Source organism: Meleagris gallopavo, chromosome 4 (genome assembly GCF_905368555.1).
Source record: "Meleagris gallopavo chromosome 4, MGAL_WU_HG_1.1, whole genome shotgun sequence".
NCBI classification, from domain to species: domain Eukaryota; kingdom Metazoa; phylum Chordata; class Aves; order Galliformes; family Phasianidae; genus Meleagris; species Meleagris gallopavo.
Window position 1 is genome coordinate 22,453,947 of NC_139407.1, and position 20,414 is coordinate 22,474,360.

Here is a 20,414-nt window from a genome sequence, read left to right on the forward strand (position 1 = left end):
AGGGTATTGGTTTTTTTATATATTTCAGAGAAAAACTGGCAGATATTCCATAATTTCATTGGACTTGCCTGTGAAATGGATGAGGTGCATCTAATCTTTAACTCTGTGTCCTATCTGTGTTTTTTGTGTCTGTGTGTGCATTTAAAAGAAAAGATAATCTTAAAGTGGGAATAATATACAACCTCTTCTTTGGATGACAAGATATAGATAATTATTTATAAGTATGTGAGATTAAAAAAAAAAAAAGAAAGTTAGATGGTAAAAAAAAAAATGGCAACAGGAAAGATGACCTGTAATAAAATCAGAAATGTGTACAAGATGTTCTCCTAGAGAAATAAAATGGAATAAGAGACTTGATCAATTTTTAGAAAAAAAAATGATATTTTTCAGGTATTAAGGAAAAAAATCATGTTAGGTTAGCGGAGATTCAGCATTATCTAAATCCTAATTAAAAATGGTGTGTCTTTTGGATGTCAAAGTATCAGTGTGACGGTCCATTCCTGCTGGCAAAGAGTTACTATGATTCTCTGCTTATTTCAAAGTCATATTGTCTGAGCTAGGAGCTTTGCTTATATTTCTAGCCAGTGAGATTTCTATGATAGTGAGGTATTAGCTACTTTAAACTGACACAGTAATTTCAGCCTGTAGTTGAGAGGCTGGTTATGAGCAGGAGAGGCAAAAAGGATGTGGTAGTTTTTGATCTGAATTGTAGGATTACTAATTTAAATCTGAAATAAAACAAGGAAATTTCTAAAGAATAGAAGATGATAAAAAGATGTATGTTTATATTGAAATTATTTTATCATTCTTCCAATTTATTTAGATAAAAAGAAACAACAATCATTTAAGACAGCTCAAAGCATAAGGGCTAACTGAAATTTTATAATAAAAAGTCAAATGTTTTTTTCCATACGTTTTGTATCTTAGAATCTCAAACTCTTGAGAAACACACTTGTCCATACCTTCAAAATTCCTTATGCATTGATAGAATGATGCAAGTATTAATCAAATTAATCAAAGGTTATTTCAGTACCTACAAGCTCGTTCATCTTATATCATCCTGTTTATCCTATCTAATCTATTCTTTGTTTTTCCTGCTTTGCTGAATCTTCTATATCCATGAAAGGTGTTCAGTACAAAAGCTGACAATCTAGTAGACCTATCAAACATATGTTATTTATTGAAGAGACTGAAAGCTGAAATTCTGAGTCAGAAGATGTTATGCCCACTGAGAATTATATTTTGCCCCTTGTGCCTGTCAATTTCTCAGTGTCCTTACTAGCTTTACTAATCCTTTGATTTATGAAGACAGAAGTTTCCTCTAGGGGTAACGTGGCATATGATTGACTAGGATATTCTTCATTCTGCCCAGCAGGGTGTGATGCAATGCGAGGTAGTCTATAATTGCTGCTATATAAGAGAGCAAGCTTTGTTCATCCCCTAAGAGTGTAATAGTATAATCAGAGAGAAAAATCATATTGGAAAAATCATATTTATAATTTTCTCAAGACAGTTCTTTTTTTGTTTTGTATTTTTTTCTAGTGATATCACTGTGGAGAAGCAATTTTAATAAGAAAAGGGAGGCATCTTCACAGGCTGCAGTCCTCTTTGTCAAAATTCAAGCACCATGGCTGCTATGTTAAATGTTATACTTTGCTTTTATTTTCCACTGTATTCATCATTACGCATCATTCTCTTCAGTACACTGTATATTTTTCACCTTAACAACCTCTGTTTCTCATCTGGAGATAATTTCATCTTTTAATTGATGTTCTTAAGAAGAATAAAATCAAATATATTGTTCATTACTCTGGAATGTGATATCTTCAGAACCCTGAAAAACATCATGAGTTTCCTACTGAAAATGTCAGGTCACTTTCCAGTACCTTAACTTCTAGCAATACTTTTAGATTTATATAAATATACAACTTCAGCTAAAGAAAAAGTAATTAATCTGCAAATCAAAAGATAATGCCACATTGTTAAAATAATTGAAAGTATTACTTCTGCTGAAGGTAAAAGTTGAATTCTATAAGTGAATACCTTCTTACCTTGTTTTCTGCGTCCAATTTATTTATTTGAACAGAATTTTTTGCCTTTCATTAAGATTTCTGTGAAATGTCCTTAAAATTCTTCTTTCCCACTGAAGTAGTTATGGCTACAATATAGTCAGGGGAAGTAACTGTATGCTTTAGAGTCAGGTATATTGGAGGAGGGGCAACCAGATAGCTGTGGTCCAAGCACTGCTGTCTGGGAGCAAGTGAAATTGGACCAAGGCAGCATCCAGGAATATTTTTAATGAAACTCCCCAAGGACTGGAACAGGTTACCCAGAGAGGCAGTGGAGTCTGGTTCTGTGAAGATATTCAAGACCCATCTGGATGCCTGCCTATGTGACCTATTGTTGGGAACCAGCCTTAGCAGGGGATTGGACTCAATGATCTCTTGAGGTCCCTGCCAAATCTTGCAGTTCTGTGATCTCTCAGATGTCTGTCCTTCCTGGGCTGTATTTGCCATTCAGGTGTTTCCTACTATTTACTACTGCTTTGTCTAAATATAAAAATACATCTTGAGCATGCAACCAAGAAATGTTAATGCAAAGGGAGAAACAGCTGTCATGGAAAGTATTCAAGTATGATTTTATGGTATTTCATAACATAAATAATGCAAAGGTATGAAAGAATCTTAAGCTCCTCCTGTTCAAGAATTTGTCTGTAGAAGTACTTAGTAAGCTTGTCAGGTTAAAACAGATGCTTCCAGTGGTAACTGCAAGTGTGAAGTAAGAAAAAACTGCCACTCCAATTTCTTCATCACCTGTTTTGTTCTTTGCTTTGCACTACATTTTCAATCATTTAATAGTCACATAGTCTGCAAGGTCATGCTGATTGAGACCATATGAATGTCTTGTCTTGCTTTTACAGGTTCTATATGTCTGTGAGGTTAAATATTGGATGCAACATTCAATTATTTTCTCTCTCTGCCACAACATACGGTCATTTTCTTGGCAAGGCATGTATAGTTTCTCTCTTCTGACTTATCCTGCCTGTTTGTCATGCAAAAAGGTAACAATTATGAGCATCTTCTCCCTAAAATCTCAGCATGATAGATCTTAAGCCTGAGCTAATTTTTGCCTGAAGGCATTCATATAATGCTAACTTCCTATGTCATGCAGTTGATTAAGTCCCTTGAGATCATCAGCATGTTTATTGTGAAAAAGATTAAAAAACTTCGTAAGTGTATTAACAACTAAGTCTTTAAAAATTGTAAGATAACTTAGAGATAAATCAACAGAGGCATTTTACAGTGTGTCAAATACAAACCTAGAAGTCAGTGAAATTGCACTGACAGTTTTGGCTTGGCATTTCCACACTGAAAGAAATAAGTGTGCTCACTGCCTTAAGCTCCTAGTAAATGTTGAGCTCCATAAGGTTACTATTATTCAGTTAAACTTTGAAACACTTTAAGATAAGAGATGATTCCAGCCCATATAGAGTGCTCTGCAAGCATGTATACTACAGATTGTTACTGTGCTTTAAAATCAGTGAAGGTAGGAAGCTGTCAGGAGACCGTTGTGTATCTATTCAGTTCATCAAATATACCACTTTAAAACTTCAAGATTAGCAATCTTCACCTACCAACTGCTAAAGGACAGCAAAGCTTTTACAGATTTCATTTCTAGTGCATACGACAGCATCAATGGATCTGTCACTCTTAGCAGTGGTTTCTTTCTGAAACATTTTGATTGAATTGGGAAGCACTGAACTATTTCAACATTAGCATTAAGAGAAGTCTATTCATAACTTGCTACTTTTCATTGTATTCTGGATATGGGTGAAAATATCAACAGTAAATTGCAAGGACACTTGTGCACTGTGAGCAAAAAAGACAACAGTGGAGCTCTGAGGATGTTCTGGAAATTGAGTTACAAAGTTCAGCATTGTAGGTCAAACTCTGCTTTCAAATGTGCACAAATAGTTGACTCTGAAACTATTAGAGGTTGCTGGAATAATGGTGTTTTACTTAAGAACTTGCCAAGGTAAAGTAGAAGGGGATTCCAACCTGATCAATTTCCCTTCCCTGAAATCAGATACATGTACCCTTTTCAAGTAAAATGTCATTGATGCATTTCCCCCATTATGTGTCTGTTTTTCTGTTTTTCTTTCTTTTTTTTTTTTTTTTGGTAATACCTTATGGTTTCCCTAGGAAAGAGTGTAAGAATCAGTGATCAATGTGTTTGCTCAGTAGCCTGCTGTGCTGCTTACTCTGCAATAATAAGCTATATAGAACTAGATTGTGCAGCTATACACATCTTAATGTATTAAAAAAAGTGTTCACGTGTTTTTTTTTTTTTAAGTAATTGAAAGAAATATTCTTTACTGAAAAACAGGAAGTAATTCTCAAAAGAAAAGACAAGAATTTTATACCATATTTAAAATCTGGGTTAAGAGAACTAGTTCCCAGATAAAGTAACATTCATGTACCTGTAGAAATGAAATGTGGGGGATGAACAGACAGATGATATGCTTCCAAGTGGACCTTTTGTTATAAGCAAGAGGGTGGCTATGGTCTCTTTTATGAAGTAAAAGTAAGAAACTGCCAAAATTTGACTGATGCCCTGAGTTCAGAAGAGGATGGATTTTTCTAACTTAAGTTCTCTTGTAAACACTGGCCTACTGAAATGGGAGAGAAGTTGTATCTTGAGTTGGTTGCTCCTGGAATCAGCAGGGCACAGATAAATTACTTAGCAGATTCTGGTCATTTCTTCTTTGGAGAACTTTGTGGCAATCTAACATACACAACAATGGCTGAACAGACTAACATTGTGCAAAAAAATCACTGAATGTCAGCTTTTTGTGGGGAGGAGGGGAAAGCAGCAATATACAGGGTCCACAGTTATTTTTCTGACATGGGAAATTTCCTACAGTAATACTCAGGCACTGGAACAGGATCTTCAGGGCAGTGGTCTTGGCACTAAACCTGCTGGAGTTCAAGAAGCATTGGACAATGCTGTTAGATAGGTTTTGAATTTTGGGTGATCCTGTATGGATTCAGGAGTTGGACTTGGTGATCCTTGGGGGGGTCGCTTCCAGACTAGGATATTTGAAGACTTTAGGACTCTTTCATTGTTTTCTTTGTTATCTTCACCATTCTGAATGCTGGTCTTCTCCCTTCTGAAAGCTTTAAGTCATCAGTATTTAAGGTCTGGTCAACAAGACGTAAAGACGTAATGTGGTTTATTGTATAGTGTCATCCTTTTTTCCATTGGATTTGCTTGCCTTATAGTAAGCAGTGAACCTTGGTTGTAACGCCTCAAATATATGCAGATCATTCCAGCCCTGATAGTTTTCAATGGAAAACTTTATGACATAAATCTTTCCTCAGAGATATTTTTGAAACCATGTCTTCACCTGTGGGATGAATTGAGGGTATTTGAGAATGGCCCCTTCTACATGGAGAACAAACAGACAATATGCGTTTTAATAAGCAGTATGTTTTAGAATGTGTCCTCTCAAGGAATAATTTTACTTTATAGAGTTGTAAATGTTTAACAGATTGGTTATCACCATATTCCCTAAATGAAATAGGTTTTCTTTTCATTAAGAATTCATTATTGTTGATATAAATGTAGCATATAAAATTACCTCCCACCAACCAAAGTGGTTGGCAGATGGAGGGGGTTGAAGTTTGTTGCCTGAAACTCTGGGAAAGAAACATAATAATATCAAAAAGAGCAATAACAAACACGCCTATTATGAGTTTTCCACATAAAGAAAATCTTGGATAGAAAGGGCAAGTAACTGAAATGCTGAAGTATGTTGTAACAAGATTTGAACATTTTTCTCTTTTGTTTTTTTTTTTTAATCAATCAGCAGAACATTTGTCTGGTACTGAGAACTGACAGTAGGTATAAAATAATTTGAGATTAGTTTGCAGAAGCTACTTGCTTACATCTATGGTCCAAATCTCCCACTGCATCAGTGCATGAAGCACAGCTGGAGGACTTAAATATGAAACAACGTGATGAGAAGAGGAAGAAGATGGTGTGCCATAAATAAACATAAATCCTATAAATTAAGAAGCTTATAAAGATTTACATAAATAGCATGTGTATGCATGTAAATAGCTGTGTATGAAAAGAGAAACTTCAATTTTGGGATAACTGGAGTATTTTTTTTTTTTTTAAGAATCACAGAAGACATAAGTTTAATATACATCACACCAGGATACAAATATTATAAGAAAATTTATTGTCAAGAGAAACTACTTGAAAGAAAATCTTTGAACTATTATTTTGATTGATTAGCATGTTACACCACTTGATTTTTTTGTGTGTAAATAGTTGTTGAAGCAAAAGAAGAATTTTATTTATTAGTCAGCCTTGTCAACAGAACTCTAAATTTCAGGCAGATTTATCTGTAATTTATTTAGATCTGGACTTGTTTTACATTTTTCCTATAAAAGTTAATCTTTTTATTAGAATTTAAGGTTAATTGAATGTAACTTTTAACAGATGTTTCCCTTCTATCAGAGGGATTAAATCACTATTTGCCATGCTTCCTCAATTGCTCCCCATCTAATCTCATAAAATCATATTTGTCATTCAGTTCCTTTTTTGAAGTAGTCTTAAATATTCTTATTCTGTGGACTCATGTTGAAAGATGCTCAGCTTCCATGAGAAAGTTTAATGTCAGAGGAAATGAGTAAGCTGAACGATTCTCAATTATCTGACATGACAAAAGCTTCAGTTGTTTATAAAGCAACATAAAGAAGTGCTGTCCTGATAACTACAGCACAAACAATGGAAAGACACTGGAAAGGCATACCACCTAGTGGCTGGTTAAGTATTTTTGGAAGTGACTGGTAGCATTGGTAGAGCTTAATTTTTATAGAAAACATGCATTTAAAACAAACAAAACAGCAAAACAAGGATGATCAAAAACTCTCTATGCTTAATCCTATAATCTTAATTCTTTACAAATCAAATCCTTTGGAGCTTGGGCTTTGCCCACAGTAGCCACCTGAATTCAATATATGTGAAAGTAACTTAGGATATCTGCATGTATGTTGAATAGCTGAGATTGTATTCTTTCGGAGTTAATAGTCTGACAGGGTGCCCCTCAAGCTAGGATTTAGACTGGAGGGTTTGGGGTAGCTAAGCCTTATGTGTAAATCATAAGTTGAATGAGCTAATTAAAAGTAGATGTATGTATTGTATAAAAATGGAAATATTTCAAACTCAAATATTTCAAACTCATTTTCTCTCATAATGCAACCTTCTTTGTTGAAATGAGTTGTCTGATTATCAGAACTGTTGATTTTGTTTTTGTTACTTCTGAGAAGTGATCAGAACTTTTATTACAGAAGCTACCAATAGGCTTAGCCTTACTTAGAAATGTTAGCCATAGTGTGAAGCATGTGTCTATAGCACCATGCCCTTTAGTGCATTAAATAAAACTCTAAAGAGTTCACTATTGTGTCTTATGCTACAAATTTGGTATGTAACAATGAATGTTATTTTCAATATTTTTCTTATATGCAACACCTTATTGCAATCATAAATGTCATATCATTTTCAGAAGTTTTTTAAAAAAAAAGAATTGGGGGAGGAAAATTATTTCAGGATTACTAGCTCATGCAAAATACTTCTTCCAGGCGATCAGCATCTTTACTCATTTCCTTCTGAAAGAGTTTGTAAAAAATATCTTGGTAGTATATATTAAAGAAAATAAAGTCCAAAATATTATGTAAAATCTATTGACATTTAAAATCAAATTCTGTTAGGTCAACAGTCCTTAAAGTCAATACACATGTTTGGATGCTGATAACCAAACCTATGACAAACAAGTAAATGTCAGCAATTTGCAAGGAGACAAATGAATTAGTATAATTTCAGTAAATAATAGATTTTGTTGTAGGAGATTGCTCTTTTTTTCTTTTTTTTTTTTAATAATAGAAGTTGAAATTGCATTTAGATTTCTTATTTTGTTTTTCTGTTACTATGACATCGCTAATAATCTTTCATGGAAGCTGATTTTGTCACAAGGATGCAGAATCTTTTTTTGTTTGTGTTTTTTTTTTTTACAGTAAGATTTAATATAACCTTAATAGTAGAAGTGAAAATGTTGATTTCTGATTAGCAGTAATGATTACATTAGAATGAAGAAGTGACACATACTTTGGGAAAGCTGCATCTTAACTGGCTTCATCTTGGTTGTCGTTGACCCACATAACAGAATCCTGTTCCTGAATAGATTGGATTATGAAGTTTGAGGGGTGGAGAAGAGTTATTTTTATAACAGGATCTGTTGTTACACACTAAAGGAAAATGCCCTACATCTGTCTCTGCCAGCAAAATTCAAGCTCAGCAGTTTGATATGACACTAATTTACTTGCTGAGAGATTTAGAAAGCTTCATAAATAGCAGAACAATATGATTAGATAGTACTTCTGTTGACTCAATTACAACTGAGGTTTAAAGATATAAGAAAAAAAATGAAACTGCTCAAGCTGGAATTAAGCTTTCTTAAAGAAATGGGAAAAAGTCAGCTGTGATGAAAGAGAAACAAAAAATCTCCGCTTTGATAAATAGGGGAAAAAAAATCAAACTGTATTGGGTGTATTGCCTCAAAATATGGAATTCTGGACACACGCCATTCTTGTTTCTAAATTTCCATTACAGTATTATTGAAATATTTTGATATTATTTATTTTGATTTCCACTTCGTTTATGTTCTTGCATATGAACTAGATCAGCTGTGCAGGCTTTTTTGATAGCAGTTTTATTGTGCTTTTTTCCCTTTAATGTTGAGTGTCACCAGTTCTCTGATGTCTGTTTTTAAGCCAAGCAACTCAGAGTTTCAAACTATTTCTCAGCATACAAATCTATTTGTAATATTGATAATTCAGCCTATGTTACAGATTTAACTTGCTACTTGTCTGCAATGGACAGTTCCACCTCTAGTCTTCCCTTTTAAAACAATAATAATTAGATTCCCTGTATGGCCAGAAGTCTTTTGTCCAAAAGCTCTGGAGGTTTGATATACTAAAGATCCCATTCAGTATTCTGTCAGTACAGTCTACTCACTTCAGAACTATTTTTAAGTTTAGATCTCAAAACTGTCACCTTGCAAGTGATTTATGGCATATATTGGCAATACTTTTTGCCCTTTTCTTCTACTGGGTCTTCTCCACTCTGTAAAAATACAGTAATACCCACCAGATGTGAGAGATCATGAAGAAAAGCAGTACTGAGTGTCTGTCAATAGATAGAGAAGGTTATTTCAAAAGATGTGTTCCAGCAATAGCTGTAACAAATACTCAAATACCAAATGACATTTGGTCCTGTCAAGAACTGTAAGCTTTGCTCAACGCAGGATGTATTGAGCTTTTTCTTGTTCCTAATCAATAAAAATTTGCTGTTTGACCAGTAATGATGTGTTACAATAGTAATTAGAATGTGCTCCTACTCCTTTTATATATATTTATATATATAGAGAGAGAGAGAGAGATATGTATAGATATATAGAGAGATCTATCTATCTATATATCTATTTAAGCTAATAGTGAATATGGATCTAGGTTAAAAATTGATCCGGCAAATTGCAAATATTTATGTCCTACTTAAGGTTATTTTCTGACTTTTCATTCTATTGTTTTTTTTTTTTTCGGTTGGTTTATTTCTCAATATGTTTATTTTGCTGTATAGAGAGAACTGAAAGGAGAGAAGGGTGAGCTGTTTACTATTTTTATTTCAATTTCTGTATTTTTCTTAATTTGAGCTATTAAGGAAGTTATTGGATAAGAATGATTGAACGAGATGATAAAAAAGGCTTTTGTAGACTTTTTCTGTTGTCAGATTCCACAAAGGAAGAAGTGTTTGTTGTTTTGAAGTGTGCCTAACTGATAAATAGCCTGAATAACTATCTTTGGAGACAAACCTTCTTTTGTGAATACAGATGAAGGAATACAGATTTAAGAAAAAAAGAATAGAGGTATTGTGCTTAAAAGTAGGTCTTAAAGAATGAAGTGTACTTTTATTTATATATTTACGTTTAGCAAAGCTTGTGCTTTTATCTTTTTGACACCTATGCATAAATGCATCTCCACATTACTGAGATAATAAGGGAATAAAATAAGCATATTTACAAAGGAGTAAGGAGTTTTTTGTTGGAAACTCTTGATGGTATTTGTAGGAAAGCTGAAAGAAAAGAGCTCTTATTTGCAAATACGTTCTTATGTGGTTTGAGGAAATTTGAAATTGAGTTGAAGCCAGTATTTGCTAGAAATTGTTTTGAGGTTGTTATCTGTCATCCTTATTGTAAAGTTTATTCTTAGTAGTGCCTTCCTGTAGCAAGAGCACAGAGCCTCAGAATGAGGCACTGGAAGGGGAGAAAGTCCGGTATGATTTACAGATTTGGGATCTTGCCTGCCACTGTTTCCTCTGAGGGTTTGCTGTAAGTGGTAAGTGGTCCAATCACGATGGAGCAGCACAGGTTGTTTTGCTGAGGATATTGAGTTTGAGTAGCTCTTGCTTGCTGGCAGGGGAAAACATAGCTGGCAATATCATCATTAGTGCTGGAAAAGCTTTCTTGAAATGTCCACCATGTGGAGGCCTTCAAGCCTGCATGCTGAGCTATGACTGCCATTAGATAACCATTACAGTTGTGGTCATTAATTATGAAAACCATTAGAAAGATGTCTGATCACCCTGACAGCTGCTGAAAATGGCAGGATTGTGACTGTTATAGAAGTTCTTCCAGAGATTATTCATAATATCATTACTGTTGACTGTGTTGATTTCCAAAGCTGCTAATTTACTGTCCTTTCCTTTTCTTGTCTGAGGCAGAATCAATGTTAAATGTGAACGGACTTAGCATTTCAAAATCTGTAGCTATCTCTCTAAGGGAAAATCTAGATTGTGTAAATTCTTCAGTTTTCTGACTGGATCCCCCGTATCCAGGAGCATCAAACGCTGAACTTTTGTCGGCTATGGAGAAAATCAGTGCATATAATTTAATGCAATTAGAACTGACTATATGGAAAAGGAGCTGTGTTGGGGAATGGGTAGGTAGGTTAAAGACTCCATCCTTCTGGTGAAGCGCTTTCTCTGAGCCTGTCTGAATTTCAGCCAAGGAAGGTATTATTAAATCTAACTGTTGTCTGATGCTTCCTCAGGAAATTGGGCAACAAAATGTTCCTTCAGTGCTGAGCGAATCACAAACACAAATATATGAGTAAACTAGAATGTCACAAACATATGAGTAAACTAGAATCAAATGATATTCCTTAATAAGAAAATAACAAAGCTGGGATTCTCTTTTAACTGATCTAATAGAATGGAGTCCATTGTATCTTCTACCTTGGGTTGTGCCCTGCAGAGAGGGTGCTTAATGAAGTGCAAAGATTGCTCTGAAAGTAATGCCTCCGATTTTATTCTGTTGGCCTACAACATCAGAAGCGGTGGTTGGTGGTACAGTAGTAGAGGTCAAACCTTTCCACCAATATTCCATTACATTTAGTTACTGTGCACAGAAAGCAGCAGAGGGACAGTCTGACAAAATGGTGTCTAACATGGAAGTGCATATGAAGCAAAGATGTGTCATTGAATTCCTTCCTTTTGGAAAAAATTGCATACATTAACCGTTGTTGTTGTTTGCTGAACATTTATGAATACCAAGCAGGGGATAGGAGCACAATGAAGCAGTGAGTGGTGCATTTCAGCAGTTGTGACAGTGACATGAAAGACAGGCTATGTTTTGGACAGCCATGCAGATTTTGAAGAGTATGGCATGCAGGCTCGTTTGTTGCTAATGAAAATGCATAGCTAATGATGGTGACTATGTAGAAAAGTAGTGTTTATTAGTTGAGAATTTACCAAAAAGTGTTATTGTGCTCATTGTATCTGTCGTCTCTTATTTGTTCCAATTGAAATGACATTACTTTTGGAGTGACCTACATATACTGGATTTTCTACCTAATATTCTCTGACCTTATTCTGCTCCTCTTGTCTTTTTTCAATTTATTTTGTATCTATTTCATTCAGGCAAATGTGTGGTGCCAAAATTGACAAAGCTAAGGACTGAGACAACTTTTGGAATGTACAGGTATCCTGCTGGTAGATGGTTCTCTTTGATCTCTTGGCATTTTCTCTTATTAAAAAAGACAACCCCCAGAGTCTCCACCATCGAAGTGATGCACTGTATACCTGTCATGGATAAATGCTCCAGTCACACAACTCTGTCTTATGTGAGCTTCCTCCCTGACAACTGTTATTGCTGAAAACGCTTCAGGGAGCTTAGGGCATTTAGAATCATTACTAGTACTTGATCTGGAACATAATCTGTTTGCTGCTGATTGTTTTAGTGTGCTGTTAGGTTTTAGACTGACATTTCAAACATTTCTTTGAGGAGTATCTTAGTAGCAGCTAATGCACATTATCTTAAAATATTCAAGTGTTGAAGTTTTGGTGCATATAAGTAGTAGTGCCATACTTCTGTGTACACCTGAAGACTATTGCATATAGTACATTAATGTGGAGCCTAGTTGCTGAGCTTCCATTACTAGTATTTTCACAATGAGTGTCATGGAAAAAAAAAATATATATATATGCCTGGAATGAATTGCCTCCAATTCACTGCAAAATCTGTGTTGTGTTCACCAGACTACAGGGGATTTCACTAGCGGAATTTCAGCTTAACAGGAGCACCTCTGAGTTTCTATGCAGATTCTGAAAAACAGACTGTAAACAATGTGTTATTGTCTCTTTTTTGTACATCTGTTTGCATTTCCTTTATCTGTCCCATTATATTTCCTTCTGCATTGCCAACAAGATACAGGTGTGCACTTCATAAGCTGGTGTTATAAAGAGACACTTAAGAAACATTTATGCAGTCATTAAATGATTAAATGTTTTAATACAACTATTTTTATGCATCTGAAATCTGTAATATAGCTGCATAGTGTGTTTTTTAACACAGTTTCTAAAGAATTAGTTGTCCAGTTTTCCCATTAGCTCTGGCAGAAGATATACGTCTGAGTCACTAAGATAAAAATCACTACATGCATTGTAGCATATCACAAATATGCAATAGAATCATATTGTAGAATGGCTTGGGTTGGAAGAGACCTTAAAGGTTATCTAGTTCCAATCTGATTGTCATAGCAGGATTGCCTCCAACTAGAGGCCTCCAACACTGGTTCCAAGAGAGTGAGGAACTCTATTCATGGCTGGCCTCCACCTAAACGTATATCTGATAACCACAACCCTCTGGCTGCAACTTTTCAACCAATTCTTTTTCCACTGAATCGTCTAGCCTTCAAATCCACATTGATGTGAAAGAAGCAGAGAAGAATCTTACCACCAGTATTTGTTTTATTCATACTATTAATCTTATTACTATGACTGGAGATTTTACATATAGTGAAGTGATTTTTGAAGACTGTTAAAATTTTGACTTTTATGCTACCCAGAACTCTGTCCTATTCTTCTTTCTGTATATCTACATGCCTTATTATGTCTCACATGTAAAAATTGGTGGCTTTTGTCATTTGATTGGGTCTGTGGAGTGTTTGAATGGCAGAGATTTCTTGTGCTGGGCTGCAGAAAGGATTGCAAGCACCAGAATTACTCATCAGCACTCAGGCAGTTAAATTGAAAATTATGGTCCTGGAAACCCTGCTAAGCTGTTGCCTGGTCCCTAAGGAATCAGTACTGTAACTTTCTGAATTTGACTATATTCTTTTCTATGATTTACTTATTATAATTTACTTCAGTGTTTACCTTACGGTATTTAAAAATAAATAAATAAATCTCTAAATATATGCAGGAAGAAAAAACGTTAACAAAACAAGGCACTCGAAACTTGCCTGTGTCATAATTACTATATCTTAGTTGTGTTGTGAAATATATCCTTTAAAGTTATTTATATCATTACATATTTTGATATTCTTCCAGAATCTCTGCTGTCCTCAAGGTATCAACTGAACCAGACTCTCTAAATGAAAAGAAGTCAGACATGATTTGTACTTGATTTTCTCTTGAAATGTGTGGTTTGGATTTTGACTTACAAATCATCTATATCATACTCTAAAAGCAGGATATTAATTTCTTCATAACCTTTTCAGGTTTCTCAGCAGTACAACACAAGCAATACTTGGTCAATTTATTGTTAAAACTCTCTGTGCAAGGAATGTGATTTACACCTTGTAAGGGGAGAAGGAAACTACATTTCCCAGTGGTTTCATCTGCAACTGTGAACTCTGTTTTAACGGCTCAGACCTTCAGATCAAGATCCTTACAAATCCTGGCTGCATGTCAAGACCACAGTCTGAAACTACTGGATTGCCAGAGAGAAGAAACCACATGAGAATCCAGTTTTACAAAACAGTATCCAGCCATCCTCACATTTGAAAGGTGCCAGCTGGCCGTTATTGCTACAGAGGTGTTACAGACAAATGCATTTCTATAGACCTAGAAAACATTTATGTTACATCCTGATAGGAAGATTCTCATAGACTGGTGTGTGATCACATACTTAATGCTTCTGTGTTGCTAAGGTAAGGTGCAAAGGTGCAAAGATAACTGTGAATCTAACTTACCTCAAATGTTAAACTTGCAGTTTAAAAAAGACTGTACCTTGTTGCTACTTGCATCTCTCTTCCTCAGTTTATAACAAAGAGAACTAAATTTTGCAAGAAAAAATCGTCTAACCTCCTCAAATGGTTTAACAGCAGAACTGGAAACTGTATTTATTGCACAGATATGTTGATGCTTATATCAGTAAAGCTGTTATATATTTCACTTAAATTGAAAATTAATATTTATAACCTAATATTTCTTAACATGGAGGTTCTAGTCAAAGCCTCTCTCAAGTATCTCTTATTTAGTCAAGCAAAATCCTTACTTTGATTAAATAAAATTTGTTTCTATTTTTCCCATTTCAGTAGGAAAAAAATTATCCCCTAGTCTTTTTCTTGGTTTTTGCTCTCACTGTTCCTTACTCTTGCTTTTTTTTTTTTTTTTTTTTTGCAGGCTCTCCTGTACTGCTTGCTTCTGTCACCGTCCGACCATTTGCACCTTTTCACTCGGACTCCTGCCTCCGTTCTTCCTCTCTAGGCACATTATCACTGTGAGTACTCATCAGGTTATCTCCTACTCTTGCATGCAGCTTAAGTCTAGAAATGAAAATGGAAAATGCAAGGTTGAGAAAGGTTGCTTTTTTTTTTTCACTTAGCTGTTCTGACTTGAGAGAGACAAGTATTAATTGGTTGCCATATAATGTTCAGTATTAATAACATAACTAGCAAATAAAGTTGACATTGAAGGAAATATTTAAAAATCCGTATCTGACTGTGGTTTATGTGCCTGTTTTTCATCTTTTCTATGCTCTTTTTGTGATAAAATGTTAGTTATTGCCAAATTAGAGTTCTTATCTTCCTGTTTCCTTCCCAATCTGCAAAATGAAATACACAAACTTGCAAGAGGACACATTACAAAAAAAACAGAAGGATGTTGGTTTTCTGGCAAATTGTGCTTGTTTTGAGAAGAAATCTTTTAGTTCTAAAACTATTTCCTTGATCTGTCTCAGGTGCATAAATGCTGCCTGTAATGTATGATACTGGGATTAGTCAGCAGGTGGTTCACTTCAGTGAGTCATAAATTCTTTTAAAAGTCTTTTAAGTGTCCATATCAGTAAAAAAAAAAAAAAAAAAAAACTTTATGTGGGAAGTTAACTGTTGTGGAGGTTTTATGGAAATTTTTAATAGAATGTTTTTCTTCAAAAAAAATTATATGAAATTCTTTCATCTGTGATAAATGATATTCGACTGAATGCTTCCATGAAGAAGACTCTTCTGAAGCCCGTGTGTACGGGAACTTTATTGTTGCTTCCTATACCATTTTTAGGCCATCTCTAGTTTTGTCAGACTTGTGTTCTTGCCTGTCCTACATATTTTCCAAAAATTCTGCTAGAAGCAAAATCATCCTCTTTTTTTTTTTTTTTTTTCTTTTCTTACTCCCCTGACAAGCCTTTCCTAAACTTCCTATTATTTCCACTGGCCCTACTTTGATCATGTTAATCTTTTTTTTTTCTTCCCTTGATCCTAAGGAAAAATCTAAGTTACTACGTTTGCAAATATCTAGATAAAACCAGAGTTATAAGTAGACGCTGGAAAGTGGAAGAGGCCTAAGAGGTCACCACTGCTGAAATGCACCACCCACTGCTCACTGTGCTCACATCCATTGTTTGGTTTCCATATTCAGCGAGCATCAGTGAATGTGAGTGGTGTCATTTTTTCTGCATGAAGGAATTCACTTCCACATCTTTGCTTCATTGGTACTTCCATGTCAGATGCCATTCTGTCAGAGTGTCCCTCTGCTGTGATCTGTCATATGGCAACAGATGTAATGAAATATTAGTAGGAAGGTTCAAGTTCTACTGCCATACCACCAAAGTCCATCTCGGATACTGTGGGCTAACAGAATAAAATTGGAGGCATTACTTTTGGAGCAGCCATTGAGATGCAAGAACTTTGGGAAATTTTGAAAGATCCTTGTTAATAGATTGATAAAAGTAAGTATTACATATGAAACAGTATTGTTGCTTTATTGAACACTGTATTATTTAATTTAGCTATCACCTGGGGGCATGTATGGTATAAATATCAGCAGTAAGACTTCATATTTTATAATTCTTGTTGCTTTACCTTGAAATATCATTTGTGATTCTTCTCCTGTGTTCATTCGTGGTAGGATAGAACTTGATGTTAAAGAATGAAGGGGCTCTTAGAACATGGAAAATCACCTTTTCTAGATGCTCATGTCCTTCACTTGCTGTAGAAGAGCCAAGGTGTCCAACCTGAGCTGAAGAATTGTCATTTGACTCTCAAGTTGTCTAAAGGTCAGTGAAATGGCTTCTCAGATACTTGTGATCTTGTGACTTTTCAGACTACTGATTCCAAAGCTGGTCTATGTGATGCTTTAGAATTTGAGCTAGTGTGAGATTTATTTAAAAGTTTGGGTTCCCCCTTCTTGCAAGCATTCAGTCCAGTGAAGATGAATTGGAGCAAGGAGTGTAGATAAAGGAGGTATAGGTGCACGGCTCACACAGCTGGTCTCCTGGACTAGTTATTTAATAACCTGTCTCATAGAGATGTTGTTTACGGTAGGTAGCAATGCACAGGCAACTTTATTGAAATGTGAATTTTGATTATTTTTTTCCCTTTATTTTGCTTCTACTAAGCATTTGTTTTCTTCTGAGTATTTATTTTGACATAGATAAAATTACCTCATTGATATATTGTTTCAAATATTGTGGTGGAAGAATTTTTCAAGGAGTCTGACATATCCAGTATTTAACAGATTTCATTTTTCTTCAAACATCTTAGATAAGAGGGAAAATTGACATTTTCAAGGAGGCAAATTGAGCAGAAATCATGTCAGTTGCTTAGAACAACAAAAAAAAGAGTTCTTTAAAAAACTACATCTAAGCATTAACTTGTGGGACAGTTGTAAGAAAAAATATATTTCCACATTTTTTTCTATTTCTTCCTGGTTAATTCATTTCACATTACAACGTATTTTTATTTTATGTAAGTAGCGTCAAAGATGTAGGAAATGCTCTTCAATTTAGTACCTTCTAAGAAATTGACTTGGTTGTGTCTATGCATTTAAATTTTCTTAAAGGGAATGGTAACAATGTTTATAATTCTGAAGTTTGTTCTGGAATGGTTTTCAAACACTTAAAAATGTCTTATTATCATGTCTCTAATTGCGCTACTTCATTTATGGGATGAAATGTCAAGTAAGGTTTCTTTATACATACTTCTTCACTCATATACCCCTGTAAATCTTTGTGTTTATGTGATGATGCAGCCATTGAATGAAGAAAATAGACTTGGATTCTGTTTCAGTTCACTTTTTTAAAAAGATTGCTATATGTAACATTATCACACCAATTGCAAAGGGATAAATCTGGTTTATAGATTTCAAAAGGTTAATATGGCCATTCATCTCTCTTGAATGAATGCTGCAGAGTATCTGTTTTAATGTGTATCCATTACAGAAACAAAACTTCGTGAATTTGATGAAATTCAAAGAACTTTTTTTTCTCTCATCCTCTACAAAGCTATTATCTCTCTGGAATTTCAGTGTAATTTCCGTTTGCTTATAATCCCCATAGTTTGTTTAACTCACTATTTGGCAGGTGCACTGTAGGTATCCAGATGACAGAACAAATAGATGTGCATATTTCTTTAACAGTCATAGTGTATTTCAATGCATGTGAAATTACTTCAATTAAAGTAGCTTCTAATCTGTAGAACTGACTGCTGATATTCCTTTAGACACAGAGACAAGACTTATAGTTTACTGTATTAGCAATAGTGTCTTGATGGAAAAAAGACTTTGCTCTATTGAACTTGAGCAGGTGTAAGGTCTCAGAGACCAGAAAATCTTAAAGGATACTCTTTATGACCCTATAGGCAGGCAGCTCTTCTGCTGAGATATGAAAAAGATTGAGAGTCATTTGAGCTTATCTTTCACCAATATAGGAAAGCTGATGTAGTAAGTGGTGAGACCCGGAGCTGCTGTGCAGCAGTGTAAGGCTCGCTACTGGTAAGATTGTCGTTTGCTTTATGTGCAGTTTGGATTTTGGCATGGTTTAGATATTCTCATGAGAAATCTCTCAGGGCTGCTTAAGATTAATTATGTGGTGATGTCAGAGACGCAAACAAATTCCCTATAGGGCATCAAGGAACTTCAGTGACTTTAGATGGGAGGTTACTCTCCAAAAGGGTGGGTGGTTGTGCAGGTACTTGCAAGGTGTGTCTGCATTTACTGTGCTGCTGCACTGTGCCTCATGGATGTGGTAGTTTAGGGCAGAGCGCAGCTTAATTGTGGCTGCATGTGGTAGCCTCCAGTTTATTGATTTGTCTGTGTGGACTTTACCAATGTATCTGCTTTGCTGTTTGTGTATGACTGTAATCCTGTGGGTCTCAGCTGGATTGTTGTCAAGCCAGCACAGATGCTTTCTTATCTTACTTCCCAGCAGTAGCATTGTGCTTAAATCATCTATTCTGAAGACAGGTCTTTCAACATTGACAGAGAAAATCCTTATCTAGTCTTGGTTAACTAACCACTGGGAATGGCAAGACAGGTGTTCACATTGCTTGTTTTACAGTCCTTTCCTTCCCTTAAGCATTTTGTTTTTATCAAAGCATTCATAATACTTTGTTTTACCTTGTGACTGGCTACATGCTTTTGGAAAGAAGGATCAGAAAAGCTTAAATCTGGTCAAATGTTTTTGTCTAGTTCAGACTTGGTAGAGGATTGGGAGGACTGCAAAATTTGCTGAAACACTTAGGCCAGGAAGGACCCAGTAGCACAATTAGATCCATTGCTGACAGATGGGACCAGACAAATATATATTGTTCAAATTCTGCTATTAGGAAGTTCAGCTGGCAAAGTAAACTGAAGAACTGCAGACAAGGTTAAATACAGTGTCTGCCACTCCATTTTGAAAGGCACATCAGTACTTGCTCAGGGCTGTTGAACTTGGTTGTCTGTTTACACAAACAACATCAACAGGGGTAGTGCAGTATATTTTGTTGTAGTTGTAACTAGAAAGGTTCAGACATTCAAAGTTATCTTCTTACCAAGAACCATGTGTATTACACTGAACAAAAGAGTCAAAACTTCAGGCTCCTTTCCAAATTAAGCTTGTTATATATACATATATTTTTTCCTGTCTAAGTTAAAAATTACTGGGCTTGCTCCTATGCTTTCCTGCATTTTATTTTCTTTCCAAGCATGGTAGGCATAATGTCTGCTTATCTGCAAACACAAAAGGGAGGGCATGCTGTCAGCATTTTCAGCCTTATTTATTCACAAGGATGTCACAGGGATTAGAGAACTAAGTAAATGTATGCTGTTATGTGTAAATGTTTCGTAGCTTATAAGGCAACACTTATTTTACTTTAACTCCTTCTTGTCCATTTCATAATGGACTCAGCTGTGATTAATTCAGTTTCCTATTCATTGTCCTCTGTATTTCATTCAAAGTCTGAAAGTTTCCTTGCAAAGACTAGAGTTGTTTAAGGTTCATCTTGGAAAATTAAAGAAGCAGCAGAAAACATCTACCATCCACCTTGTTTTATTCTCTGAAGAAGTCATTTTTTCATCCAGGATTGCTTTTTTTTTTTCCCCTCTATCAAATAAAAAAAAGTCCCTAGACTCAGAATGGACCGTTAGTATCATTAAGCAGTGAAATGGACCAGACAATTGGACTTGGCTTCTGCAACTCACAAGCAGCTACACACTGCAACACACTGCAGAATTGTCTATGAAATTTATAAGCGTTAGGAAAGCTGAAAGAAAAAAATTCTCTTGTTCAATCTTTAATAATTAATCTTCTTTAC

General features: G+C 35.1%; 1 long non-coding RNA gene across 1 annotated transcript in view; it reads left to right on the forward strand.

Annotated features, from left to right (window-relative positions):
* LOC146544439 (uncharacterized) overlaps positions 1-16,876 on the forward strand; it is a 226,066-nt gene extending 209,190 nt beyond the window's left edge. Inside the window, exons 5-7 of the long non-coding RNA XR_014882906.1 lie at positions 14,124-14,555; positions 15,031-15,127; positions 16,750-16,876. This is a non-coding gene — a long non-coding RNA (uncharacterized LOC146544439). The remainder of the gene's footprint in view (positions 1-14,123; positions 14,556-15,030; positions 15,128-16,749) is intronic.
* Positions 16,877-20,414: the final 3,538 nt, after the last annotated feature.